At 41.2% G+C, this 13,587-nt stretch overlaps 1 long non-coding RNA gene across 1 annotated transcript; it reads left to right on the forward strand.

The window, feature by feature from the left end:
• The first annotated feature begins 492 nt into the window (after positions 1-492).
• Positions 493-12,059, forward strand: LOC141552799 (uncharacterized). The gene is made up of 3 exons (XR_012485247.1): positions 493-653; positions 6,501-6,749; positions 10,229-12,059. It is a non-coding gene; the product is annotated as an uncharacterized LOC141552799 (long non-coding RNA).
• The last annotated feature ends 1,528 nt before the right edge of the window (positions 12,060-13,587 follow it).

Consider the following 13,587-nt stretch of genomic DNA (forward strand, 5'->3'; position numbering starts at 1 on the left):
TAACTCCCCAAGTCCTGACTCCTAAACTCCCCCGTTTAGTTCTCAGACAATTATGAAAACCCATTTAACTCCCATCCTGAAGCTTGCCTGGAGGAAGAGTACATTCTTAGGGAAGGATAGCCAGATGGATGGTGCACATATTCCCCTGACAGGGGCTTGAAAACTCTTTTCAAAGCCTTCCCTTCTAAGAGTGAAAAAGTCTCTAGAATTTTCACTAGGGAAATCATACTTACTGAAGGCCATACTGTCCCATCCATTGCCCCTTCCTCTTTAAAGTAACAAAAGTATGGATTGGGGGGAAATGTCCTTAGACATTTCTTCTGGAAAAGCTGTGTGGATGAGACACATTCACAATAACCTTATATTTTCTCAGTTTTCCTCTTGGTGTGATCCCCACTTACTCTCCCTAGTAAGCCCCATTCTGACTCCAATGTGTTTATTTATTGCTCATATTGGATTCTTGCATTTTTCATCTACTTGGGAGTTGTTTCTTGCAGATTGTAAACCATGAAACTCCAACTTCTTGGTCAAATCCCAGGATCCCCGGTTCTGACACTCGGCAGCTACATGACATGTGTCTCCCCTCCTCAGTCTGGACCACATTGGGCTCCATCAGAACTTCAGCCCATTTCAGTCAGAAACAGCTCCAGAAGGTGAGACCTGTGTCCCTTTGTCTCAAATAAATGTGGGTCTGGACTGCTTGAGGTGAGAAGAATGGAATAATGTCCCTGAATCCCTGGGCCTGGACTATGCTGGGGCTCCATTGATACCATTGGCTGCCAGATGCCAATTGTGGCTCAGGCTCTGTGATGACAGGAATTCCCAGATGGAGGGTGGGAGCTGGTGGAAGCAGGGCCTTCCATTGCTGCTCATTGCTTTAAGCAGCATTATCCTCTCACCACTTGCTTAAAGAATTAAGTACTAGAATGGGCCAAGATATCCTAGCAAAAGTGGTTCTGGAAATCTTCCATTGATGTGAGGCTGGTGGATCTTTCTAAATGGTAGATGGTGGGTTAGAGTTAGTACTGAGCAGAGGACCCAGCCTGAAGACCTTGATAACAAGGATGTCCCAGTGGAAGAAATGCATACACTTGTGTGAGAATGTGTGAAAGAGAAGGGGCTGAATGGGACCAGGAGAAGGTTTCCCAGAGCCTCTAGGACCTTAGCCCTTAGTTTCAGGACATCACATGTTCCCTATTCTCAGAGGATTGTAGGACAGAAAAGGTCAGAGCCCTAACTCTAAATTTCAAGAAGTCACATAATTCCTATTTTTAAAAGTCAGTAAGGGAGAAAAGGTCAGACCCTTGGCCAAAATTTCAGGCAGTCATGTGACCCACAGGACCTAGACAGCATTGCTGGTCATTGGTCACTGGTTACTTCCTTTTCAGTCCATCCAATGAACAGGAGTCTTTTATTATTTACTTCACTCCCTCTTTCTGTACTGGGGCCTCCTGTCATGCTGGCTGCTTCCTTGGTGTGCTGGAACCTCTCTTTGTAAGGACCCAAATCCATGCTTTCTATGGGCATTGGAAGATTTTTCAGAGTAGCCTATTTGAGTCAGGGGGTTGCTCACAGATTCCTGCTTTTTTCCTTTGTCCTGGTCTTTTGCCTGGGGGTCAGAGTTTTTCTTTCACTACCTGAGAAATGTGGTTAGGTGTGTTAAAAATTGAAATCATTTCAATTTGGTCACTTGCTGTCTGGGGAATGTGGGATTAAGCGAGTGAAGGAGAAACATTGGGAAAAGAAACTTTGACAACATTGTTAATGTTGAATGTTGAAAACTCTATTTGGAAAAATATTAATTTCAAGATTAAAAACATAAATTTTAAAATAAATACTATATTATATGAAACCTTTCCAAGGTAAGATACGTCACACTTGTGCCCTCTTCTCTCATTTTCCTCCCTCCCCTTTCATCTCCTTTTTTTCCCTCTGTCCTCCATGCTGCCTTGTATCTTTTTCTTCTTCCTGCCTGCCCTGTCTCCAGCCTCACATCACAACCAGCCCTCTGTCCAGTCTTTTAAGAGGCTTGCTTTCCAGTCTTATTCACTTCCAGTTGTAACACCCAGATATTTGAATTTTTTTTGGTTCTTTGATCTGAGGGCACTTTTGAAATTGGGCACTATTATGCCTATGTGTTTTCCACAATAGATTTTGTTGAGATGGCAGTGTGTCCAAGGAGGAGTCAGGCACAGTGAAACTAGAGGTATACAGCAATAATGCTTGAGCCCCATGGGAGTGGTTCTGCTGTGAAATAGTAGGGACCGTCTCATGGGCTAGAACTCTGGTTGCATTGAGATCCACATAGTTTGGGACAAAACGACCTACCCAAATTGACTACTACTGAGATGACTCATTGTTAGAATCTTTACTAGGTGCTAAGTCAGTACTTAACAATTCTCTAGTTTAGAGTTCATACCTTTAAAGGAGTTTACACCTTTAAAAGGAGCTAGCTCATGGGATGTAAAGGAGATCCCACAAGTCCCTGGAGTACCCACTAGCCTATTCTCTGGGAGGAAAAAGAAGCCTACTTTTGAGTGGGCAAGGGCAGTCTGGAAGGAGGCAGTCTGGAAGAAATCAGTCTGGAGTGAGTCAAGGGAAAGACTTCCCAGGAGAACTTCAGGGAAGCTGGAGGAGATTCAGAGCCAGGATTCAGGAAAAGGATTTGACATTCTACCTTCATGCTGACTGGAGGCTTTGGATTCAGAGGGAACTAGAGAGTGAAGCTGGAGAGATTCTGACAGGAAAAGATTCAAGACTTTGAAAGACACAATACAGACCTAAAGTCAAGGCTGCCTCCCCAGAAGCCATTTTGCCTCCTCATCCACAAAGCAGTTTGCCTTGTCTCAAGCGAATCTCCTCTTTGGTACCCCTGCACATGAATCACTGCAAAGTTCTTAGGTAGCATAAGATTAGTCAAAATTTTAGTGACCAATGCCCTGTATGCCAATCCCTTACCTTTACTGTTTCCATTCTTTCCCTCAAGTAATTTACAAGATCTAATTTCTTTTTCCCGTCACTAATACAATCACTTAAATATTTTACCTCACATTTCAAAAATTGTAATTTGTCTTAAGAAATTCTCAGTCCCTGTGCTCCTACATAATTTAACAAACTGATAGTGACTTGGACAAGGTCACTCTTTTTCCTCCACAAGAAGATCATTTACATATTGTAAGACTTTTAGCAGTAAGAAATTATTCCAGAATGTTCACATAATTCTTTTTTTTTTATGTGATGTCCAATTCTGCTGGAGAAGAATCTTTTCTTTTTCTTTCTTTCTTTTTTTTTTTTAATATTTATTTATTTATTTATTATGGCTTTTTATTGAAAAGATATATGCATGTGTAATTTTTAGAGCACTGACAATTGCCAAACCTTTTGTTCCAACTTTCCCCTTCCTTCCCCCATACCTTCTTCCCCCAGATGGCAGGTTGATCAATACATGTTAAGCATGTTAAAGTATAAGTTAAATATATATATATATATATATATATATATATATATATATATATATAATGTATATACATGATGTCTGGACAGTTATTTTGCTGTACAAAACAAATTGCACTTTGAAATAGTGTACAATTAACCTGTGAAGGAGATAAAAATGTAAGCAGACAAAAATAGAGGGATTTGGAATTCTATGCAGTGGTTCATAGTCACCTCCCAGAGTTCTTTTGCTGGGTGTAGCTGGTTCAGTCCATTACTGCTCTATTGGGTTCACACAATTCTTCTATACCCATGTAGATATTCCATAAATTGAAAATTATACCAATCATTTTGCTTTTAAAATACCCAATACACAGAAAAATCCCAAACTACATAAGAAAAACATTTTCAAAAGGACAAAGGCAAAAACTATTATCCTTGGGTCCCTTTACATAATTGGCATCAATACATTTAATTAAAACTTCCTATTTTCACATAAAAGAATCTGAAAAGTTCTTAAAAACATCAATTAAACTTTTTTGAAATAACTCTTTCAAGCTATATATCTTATTTCTGATCATATTCTTTAAACACAAAAACCATTATGTATCTAAAGAAACAAATGTTCGATCAATTAACATCTTGTAAGAGCAGCCTGTCTCTTTAAATCAGTTTGCTTTCTTCAGCCAAAAGTGGCTGTAGCTTTCCACTGCTGCTCTCCCCCTGCAAAAACATATCACATCTCACAGCCATCTCTCTGTGACCATCCTTTCCAACCAGTTCCTTCTTTTTCTCACTGATTTCTTCTTGAAATCATTTGCTCCCACTAATCAATTCTTCTTAAATCACCTTCATTCTCCTGTCCCATCTCTCTGTCTTTCTCCTCCAAATGCCTACTTGTTCAAAGCTTCTCCAACATATTTTACACTCCCAAACTTGAAACTCTTCTGAATAGATGCTCCATTTATACTATTAATTGCTTTTGTAAAGCAATATCTCTTGTCCCTTTTGTTTAAATCACCTTTTTTAAAAACTATAAACTTAAAGATTCACAATTAATTTTGAACCAAACTTTATAAAATTTATAATGTATTTAACAAATTAGTCAATTTTTTTTTTAAAAAGCAATATACCATTTAAGTAGGGAGATACAAACACGACCTCCCCTAAAGTAAGCTACTGGCATTTTGTTTAATAGCCTATATTTTAATTTGAAGTCCAACCAAACAATAAGGCAAAAAAAAAAGTTTACAATTCTTAAGATTTTATTCAGAATAAATCTAATATGTGAAAAGCAATGTAAAAGTATTTCCCCCAATTTTGAAATTAGAGTACCTCTTTAAAATATAGTAAGTTTCCAAACTTCTTAATTAAATGTGGTAGACACAAACAATTATCCAGTTTAGCCTTGTTAAACTTTCTGTTCTCTAATTCCATGAAAGCAAACTTGCTAATAATAATTTTTCTTTTTTCTCCCGGAAAAAATTTTTTTTCTTTTCTTTTTAGAAGCATGCCTAGTTTTCCCACAGGTCCAAGAGGTCCTAGAGCTCCTGTGTTTAGCTATTTACCTCTCTTACTCTATTTTTATTCCTTCCTTCCAATATCTGCAACTTCTTATTTCCAATCTTAAGTTTCCAATCTTGACACACATGCCAATTTAAAGTTATTTTAAAATTAACCAGTGGTTTAGTTTGTGAAATTTCCTTAAATGTATCTAGATATTCTATTCAAATGCCTTTCTTTAGTAAGCCAGGAAAGAGATAAGCACCAATCCTTGCTTTACCTTGAAAATTTTTTCTCTGGCAGGAATCTACAAGGCAGAGTTAAGAATAACAGGGGTCCTTGTTTACAAGAGTGATGGTCACTGTTCTTCTATTTTCTAAAAACCTTCCAAACTTTCAATCTATGTTTTTATTTTTCTCCTTCTCTCGCCCTTCCTGCAAAGCCAGAGGCAGAGGGTAAAAAAGAGAAAAAATATTTTTAACACTTCTTTTTTACCTATCCACTCTGAAAGAATTTCAATTCCCACAATTCAGCCTAATATTTTTCTAAGCCTGCAACATCGAGGCTGAATTTTTATCTCTTATAAGCTTGCTAACTTATAACACAGAACACAATGCAAAGCAGACACACACACACAGACAAATGCAGAGCACTGTTTGTCTTGAATTGCCTAGCTAACATCCTGATATAAATCCATGGACTGCTTCTATACCACCCTAGACCCAGTCCAGGTTTTTTGGAGGAGGTCCTCCATACCCAACACAGCCAGCCAAGGGCTTTCTTACCTTGTGGTCTAATGCAGTCCCAAAAGAAAAATCAATTTAGGAGGGATAATCCCAAAGGGTCTCCCTCGACTCAGCTAATAGACCCCCAGACTTCCAAGAGCAGGTACCTCTAGTTTACATGTGTATATATCTTTCAGACTTTCAGTGGCAGCCATCAGGACTCTTACTTCTTTCAATCTTCAATCTTCAATCTTCAGTTCTGTGTTCCACTGAGAACCTCTGCCCCAGGTTGTTGTCTAAGAGGGAGGCAGCTCACCCAGAGCTAGAGACCATGGAGAAAACTGGTTCGTGTGCGCCTGCCCCTGTCTGGGGTGCACACAACCGTCTCCCCCAAAGAACCCATCCCGGGGAGCTCCCAGCTGTTTGGGACAAAAACATCTAAAAATGGACTACTAGAGAGATCACTCAAAGAAAGCAGATTTATTAGAATCTCAAGAAGCAGATCCCATCATGTTCTGTGAGCCAAATCTCACAGCAGGATAGGGACAGAGCCTTGAAAATGCTCACAGCTTTTATACATTTCAGACAAACTCCAAAATCCCTCCCTGGATACGTTGTTATTGGTATAAGTCTACTGTTCCCTGAGTTGGTCAGTGTAATGTAGTAGACAAGGTGACATACAGCTTTTTCGGCCACATTGGACAATGGGATGTAGTTCGGGCCTTATCTAAAGTAACATGACTCTGGAGAAGCTGAAACTGAGGCCTATAGGCTTGATCTGCTTTAACTAACAGTCTCTGATCAATATGTGCCATAAGTTCTTCACCTTTTCCCACACAGGCATCATACATAGGAGGCGACTCCATTGATTCCTGTGACCTCATAGACCCCCTTTAAGCTGTGGGAGGAAGAAGCCGGTCCTCTTTGACCTGGTGTTCTGGGAGTCATCGGGATTTTAGCTAGGCAGGAGGAGAATATGTGAATAAAAGACCTTGAACTTGTACACAGCTGTCCTCAAGCACTACCGAGCATCTAAACCAGCAGTCTTATGGGATGACTGCCAGGGATCTCTGAAGACATCAGACAGAGGTAAGCTTGGTTTACTGGTTTAACACTGCAAAAGATGATGCCAGAGAATCCTCTGAGGGCCTGAGACTTAGGCCACACTGGCAATAGTGAAGGCACGGTGGAACAAGGTTATTCACAAATGCCTAGAGTTAATACTCCTAAATGGCACCCAAACTTGGGGTGTGCTGTAGATTGCTAGTCCCCCAGTAATTAATCGGGAATACAAGGTAGTCCCTCATCTAGCAAGCAATACAGAGAGGCATTATGGATCTAAGGATACCTAGGATCAAGCTGCAGCTCACAGCTATGCATGCAGCTCCTGTAAATAGGTTAAAGAGCCAGAAGGTCTTTTGACAAAGATCACCTCTGAAGAACAGCAGGAGCTTGCTTTCAAGCTCCAAGGCCTTTATTGCCATGCCCAGTAAAATCATCTCATCAAGGAAAAAATCTAGAGCTAATAGAGATGGTTGACAGTACAGAGTAAAAAATACCACAAATAAAGGTTGAGTCAGAAGTAAAAGGAAAAATCACATTACAGACAATAACAAAAGAGAACACAATTACAGGGGGAATTACAGGTTGAGTTAGGGAAAAGACAAAGTTAGCTAACAGCAATAAGAATCCAAAGAGTTCTGCCTACTGGCTGAAACTGAGAAGGAAAAAACCCAGCAGAAAGCTGGTGAACCTGCCATATGGAAACTAACCAAAGAAATCCTCTTTAGCATTTTGTTAATTTATCTCATCTGCCACTGCTTAAGAGGATCTACTGGGCAGAGTAGTCATTTCACTGAAGGAACTACCCTGCTAATGCAAAGGGGTTTGGTTCTTTTCATAAGCAAAACTCAGTTTCTGCTTCAATTCTGCCCATCACTGAGCATGTGCCTTTGGGGATTTTCCCATTTCCTGAGCTTCCTCCCTCAACTCCACCTTCAGGGGCAGGAGGAGGAGAAGGAGAAGAGGGAGGGGCAATGGTATCAGCACCCTTCACTAGCCAGTTACAACTCCCTGAGTCTTCATTACAAAAGGCAGGAATAGTCTTCATTGCCTCAGGCAAGGAGAGATTATGGCATCTTGGGGGCAACAATTGTTATTGTGCTCAGAGTCTTTGAAAATTCTGCATTCCAACCTGCTCAGTTAGTCTCTAACAAGGCTCTGAGGGTAAGAGATTGCAGTTAGAGAGTGTAGTTTTCATGGCTATAGGACTACAGATATGTTCTCTGGGAAACTGGAACTCCTCTTGGCTCAGCTTGCAGAGCTTTTGCTTCCACACACAGTTAGCTTCATTGCCTTGCCCCCTGAGGGTGCTTATTATACAGTGTCTATTCATAGGATAGTTTGGGAAACTGAGGAATGTGTAACTATTGTCCCAATATAAACACTGTGTGATCTGTGACCCAGGAAGAGAAGTATCACATTTATGGCCTCCCACTGGTGAAATATCATTTGGTGATATTTATTCAAACTTTTGACTTCCAGCAACAGAATTCAGGAATATTAAAGACTGCAGCTGTTACAGCGGAACTCCCTTTGCTCATCATCTGTATGAAGGGCACACCACTGAAAAGGTGGCTACACCCAGATGTAGATCACACAGCTATTAGAGCTCCCAGCTGGTCTGGTAACTGGCAAAAGATTACAGCAAATGCCTATATGTCTGGCACAAAAAGGTCTATAGTAGCTAAAAGTAGTGCTACTCTGAGATGGGAATTTAAATATAAGAGAAGTTTATATTTTACAGTTGAAATATTCCCCATCAATCACTGAGCAAGAGACCTTCAAAGTAAAAAAAAAATCAGGCTTCATTAGGTATAGAACAGGAGCAACTTAACCAAGGACATTCACAAGCTTCTCTAGGTCCTTGGGATTCCCCTGAATTTGTCATTGACTGGAAAAAAGTAAATGGATTGGTGGAGACAATGGAAGCTCTTTTCCATCTCCTCAATTAACAAAGGATTGGTCTTTTTCGATTAAGAATTTTATCCCTCTAGATGAGTATATGAAGGGATTTCCCTTCTCAGTGCCCAGCATTAATTTAGCTGAGTCTTGTGAAGGATCTGAATGGACATTTTTGCTACAAGGTATGAAGAGCAGCCCTACTGTGTGTCAAATGCACGTGGCTGTTGATAATACTCCTGTTAGAAATGTACCTCCAAAACTTGTTACCATCAGTATATGACATTTTAGGAGGAGACAGTGCTTTAGGCTCATCATGCCAGCTGACAAATGAAACTGAAGAGGCTCTAAGAGAGATTGAATTGGCTTTATCTAATATGGATGAAATACTAACTCAGAAAGTATTGGAAATATCAATTTTTTTTTTTACAAAAGAGGCACCCACAGCAATCCTTCATCAAGGAGACAGTATGATGAAGTAGGCAAACCTCCCAGCACAATCAGATCAAATTCTATTCCTCATCCAGTGCTTGACTAGAATTTCAATGACAGCCATTAAGAGAATAGTACAATTATCTGGGACAAGACCTGGCAAAATATACCCTGTTTAAAACCAATAAACAAATTGATGTGTTGTGAAACCATCCCAGAGTGGAAAAATGTATTGGGATAGCTCCAAGCCTTGCACATGAGTATGGAAATATAATTTTTGATTTGGCTTATTCAGTAGATATGGTACAAAGAATTGCCAAAGTCGAAATAAAATTTGTAGTTTTCTAATATGTATCATCAACTTTTTAAAGAATTTCTGAGAGCAAGTGAGAAGGCACTCAAGTGTTAAATCCTGCATGTCCATTTTCATAGTGGACTTTCAAATCCTATCTCTTATCATGTTGCTAGACCTTTACCTTTGCAAATTGTGATGAGGATGCTAGGAGCACAGCAAAAAGTGATACAGCTTGTCTTCCTTTTCACTCTCCTATGCTGACTTCAGGCCAAAACCCTGGTGATTTGAAATCTAATGCTCTATTGCAAATGGACATCAGTCATGTTAAGAGGCAGAGCATTCATATAACCATAGATATACATTCTCAGTTCTTTATGGTTTCACTGCAATCAGGAGCAGCAGTCAGGCATGTGAACAGCCATTTTTCCATTGTAGTAATCTCACATGCACTGAAGACAGAAAATGGACCAACTTATATATCTTCTGCCTTTAGGTCTTTTTGCATTGAATTTGGCTTTGTCCATTACTCTGGCATTTCATACAACCCTACTAGCAAAGACATCATTGGATAGACTATTTATACCCCCAAGATGCTCCCATCCATACAACAGAAGGGAATTTGTGAATTTGCACGAGATGGGGCAATACATACATGTAATTACATGAAATTTTCTAATTCTTTGGATATCACCCCATAAATTCACTTCTGACATGCAGAAAGCATGGGTACATGGAGAAATTTCATCTAACTAACAGACTGGTAGAGAAGGACAAGATTCCCCTGCCCACAGTGATGTTGAAGGGCCTAAATGCCATCTAGAAGGCCCAGGTTGGGTCAAAGTTTGCGGTCCTGAGTATGCTCTTGTTGTTCCTAATGCAGAACCAACAGAAGAGGAGTGGATCCCAACCAGAAACATCTGTGACCTGGAGATCCAAGAGAAGAAGGCCTAGACGACGTCCCAGCCCTCCAGATGCCGATGGCAGCCATGTCCCTCCTGACAATGACACCAGAGACAGCAGAGAACTACAGGATAGCATCTGAATTGGAGTGATTTTGAGTAATATGCAATACATGCAGACTGATAACTGGAGAATGGGCCTGTGTGCTTCTCCCATTGCTACTTGCTGTTCATATGGTGGCTTGGGCAGAGGCTTTTCCCTTTTTTCCACTTATAATCAATGCCCCGAAATTAGTGGGTGAAAAACCAACACTCCACCTGCCAAAGTTACTGAGTCATTGCTGCAGGACATGCCTTTTTTTCCAAATGTATATATAATGGAAACTGACGACTCAAGACATCTCACCTTCTTGATATCCTGTCTCCTTGACATCCTGCCATCCTGCCATCCTGTCTCCTTGACATCCTGCCTCCTTGACATCCTCTATCCTTGACATCCTGCCTCCTTGATATCCTGCCTACTTGACATTCTGCCTCCTTGACATCCTGTATCCTTGACATCCTTTATCCTTGAAATCCTTTCTCCTTGACATCCTTTCTCCTTGACATCCTGCCTCCTTGATATCCTGCCTCCTTGACATCCTGCCTCCTTGATATCCTGCCTCCTTGACATCCTGCCTCCTTGACAATCCTGCCTCCTTGATATTCTGCCTCCTTGACATTCTGCCTCCTTGATATCCTGCCTCCTTGACATCCTGCCTCCTTGATATTCTGCCTCCTTGACATTCTGCCTCCTTGATATCCTGCCTCCTTGACATCCTGCCTCCTTGACATCCTGCATCCTTGACAACCTGCCTCCTTAATATGCTGCTTCCATGAAATCCTGCCTCGTTGAATAAGACTTTATTGAATGGGTTGAACACCATGTTGTCCATACTTGGTTTTGGCCATTGTTGGGCCTAGTTCTCTCTGTCATACTTTTGTTTGCCTGTGTTCTGCTATATATTCTGTAATATCATTGATCAGGCGAGCTACTGTTGATGCTAAAGTTAGCTTGATGCGATGAGTGGTGCCCACTTTACAAGAGAAGAAATTGTAAGGTCAAAGGAGGAGTCAGGCACAGTGCAACAGGAAGTAAACAACCAATAAAGCTGGAGACCCCGGAAGTGGGTCTGCTGTCAACCAATAGGGACCATCTCATGGATGGGAACTCTGGTAGTATTGAGATCCACATCATTTACGGGAGGTTTCTCCTACTCTGATTGGTTGTGCCTGTGACCCCATAGACCCTCGAAGCTGTGGGAGGAAGTAGGTGGTCCTCTTTGAGCTGATGTTCTAGGAGTCAGTAGGAGGTCAACTGGGTATTAGGTGAACATGTGTATAAAAGACCTTGAGCTTGCACATGGTTGTTCTCCACCATGTATCTAAACCATCGTTCCTAGGAAATGATGCACAGAGATCTCTGAAGACCTCATACAGGGAAGGTTGCTAAAACTGGTTTGAGCACTGCAAAAGACAGTGCCCAGATAGTTTTTTTGAGGGCTTGGGAATTAGGAGGAACTGGCAGTAGTGAATGCAGAGTGGGCATCAACACAGGAATTCACAAGATTACTAAATGCCTTCACGTGGCATTTACAGTATTGGGCTATATTATTCCCAAATTAGTTCTTGCATTGTTGGGTCAAGGTTTTTTTTTTTTTTTTTTTGGTTCCACTTTTCTGGTAGTTGACTTCTTCTGTTTTCCATTCCATTCTATTCAATTCTCCAGATCTGTCTCTAGATTTATGTTTCACATTGTTCTATTTATTTCCAATGAATGTTTCCAATTTTTGCTATTTCTTGATTTTTCTGCATTTCCTTACATTCCCATTGACAATCTTCATTTTTCAAAGAATAATTTTCATCTTGAAACTCCTTTCCTCTTTGCAAGTTGGTTTCCTTTTTTTCCCATCAGCTTTTGTGTTTTTTTTGGACAGATTTTTTTTTTGGTTACTTTTTCCTCAGTTTCATTTGATTTTTAAATTGTATTTTTTGAGTTGTTCTACACATTTTCTTTGGGATTGCAGCCATTGCTGATTACCCTTTATGCTACGTGCTTTTTTACTTTAGTGTCCACCTCTGAAAATGAATTCTCATTTTCCCTGTTCCCATAATATACTTCAATGGTGGGATTCTTCTTTGCTGGTCCTTTTTTTTTTTTTTTTAAAGAGGCTAAGAACCTCTAATTGTGGTGTGTGCTGAAGGACACATAAGCTTCCCTTTAACGTTTCTCTCTGACCAGGAACCTAAAAGTCTCTGACCAGGAGCCCCAAAGCAAGAGCTCTCTCTCCTCTCCTGCAAATACTGGCAGCCAGTTGCATCCCTGCCCTACTGCCTCTGCACCCACTGGGGACTGGTTCCTTCTGGCCAGGGCCAGGTCCTCAGGTTCTCAGTGACACAGCTGGGCCTGGCTGCCATCCTAATCAGTCCAGCTTCTCTCAGGCCTCCAGGACTCAGACCTCAATTTGACAGAGACTTGGGGAGATGAAACTCTGTGGTTCTGCTGAGGCTCCAGCCACTCCCAACTAGGCCAGGGGACCCCATTGCTTCTATGGATTTCATGTTCAGCCCAGTGGCTTTTTTCATTTTTTGGATTGTTTTAGAAAACCCCTGTGTACCTCCAGTCTTTCATTTAAATATCTGTATTCACCCTGAGGTACAAATTTGTTCTGTGGGGCGGGGGTGGAGGTGGGGGGTGGGGGGGTGGGGAATTGGAGAGCTGGAATTTAATTGTCTACACTCCAACACCTCCCTACAGTCCTGCAGAGGCAAAAATTTTAAAGAAGCTACAGCCTCATCTCTGGGCCCTTTTGGACGACTGGTTGGGGACCATCCTCGGAGATGGTTTGGACTAGTGGTCCATGGCTGGCTGGACTTTGGCTGTCCTCTTCCAGTGACCACGGCCTTTGCGAGAACTAGCTAGGGTCACTTGTTGAGTAGCTTCTCCTTGTTGCCATTAGGAGGAGTGTTCAGAGGTTATCTCAGAGGATGTCTTGGATATTGCACCCGGGTCATACAGGACAATTGGTGTCCTCTCCAGAGGAGCACTGTTGATATTATAAGGATAGGCCAGGGTAGCTTTCTGCTGTCCTTTGGGGAAACCAGGAGGGAATGGTTCTACCAGAACAAGGGGAACTGCCAGGCTCGTACAAAGAAACCCAAAAGCTAAGCTTCTTAGCCAAAATGGGACCATTGTGTCCTTTTCTTTCCTTGAACTGGCACGAAGGATGCCCTTCTGTCCCTCCAGGTCCGGCATTTGTGCATTATTGCTTGCTGTTATGGGAGAAACTCGGTGAGGGGG

Source organism: Sminthopsis crassicaudata, chromosome 1, assembly GCF_048593235.1.
Source record: "Sminthopsis crassicaudata isolate SCR6 chromosome 1, ASM4859323v1, whole genome shotgun sequence".
NCBI classification, from domain to species: Eukaryota; Metazoa; Chordata; class Mammalia; order Dasyuromorphia; family Dasyuridae; genus Sminthopsis; species Sminthopsis crassicaudata.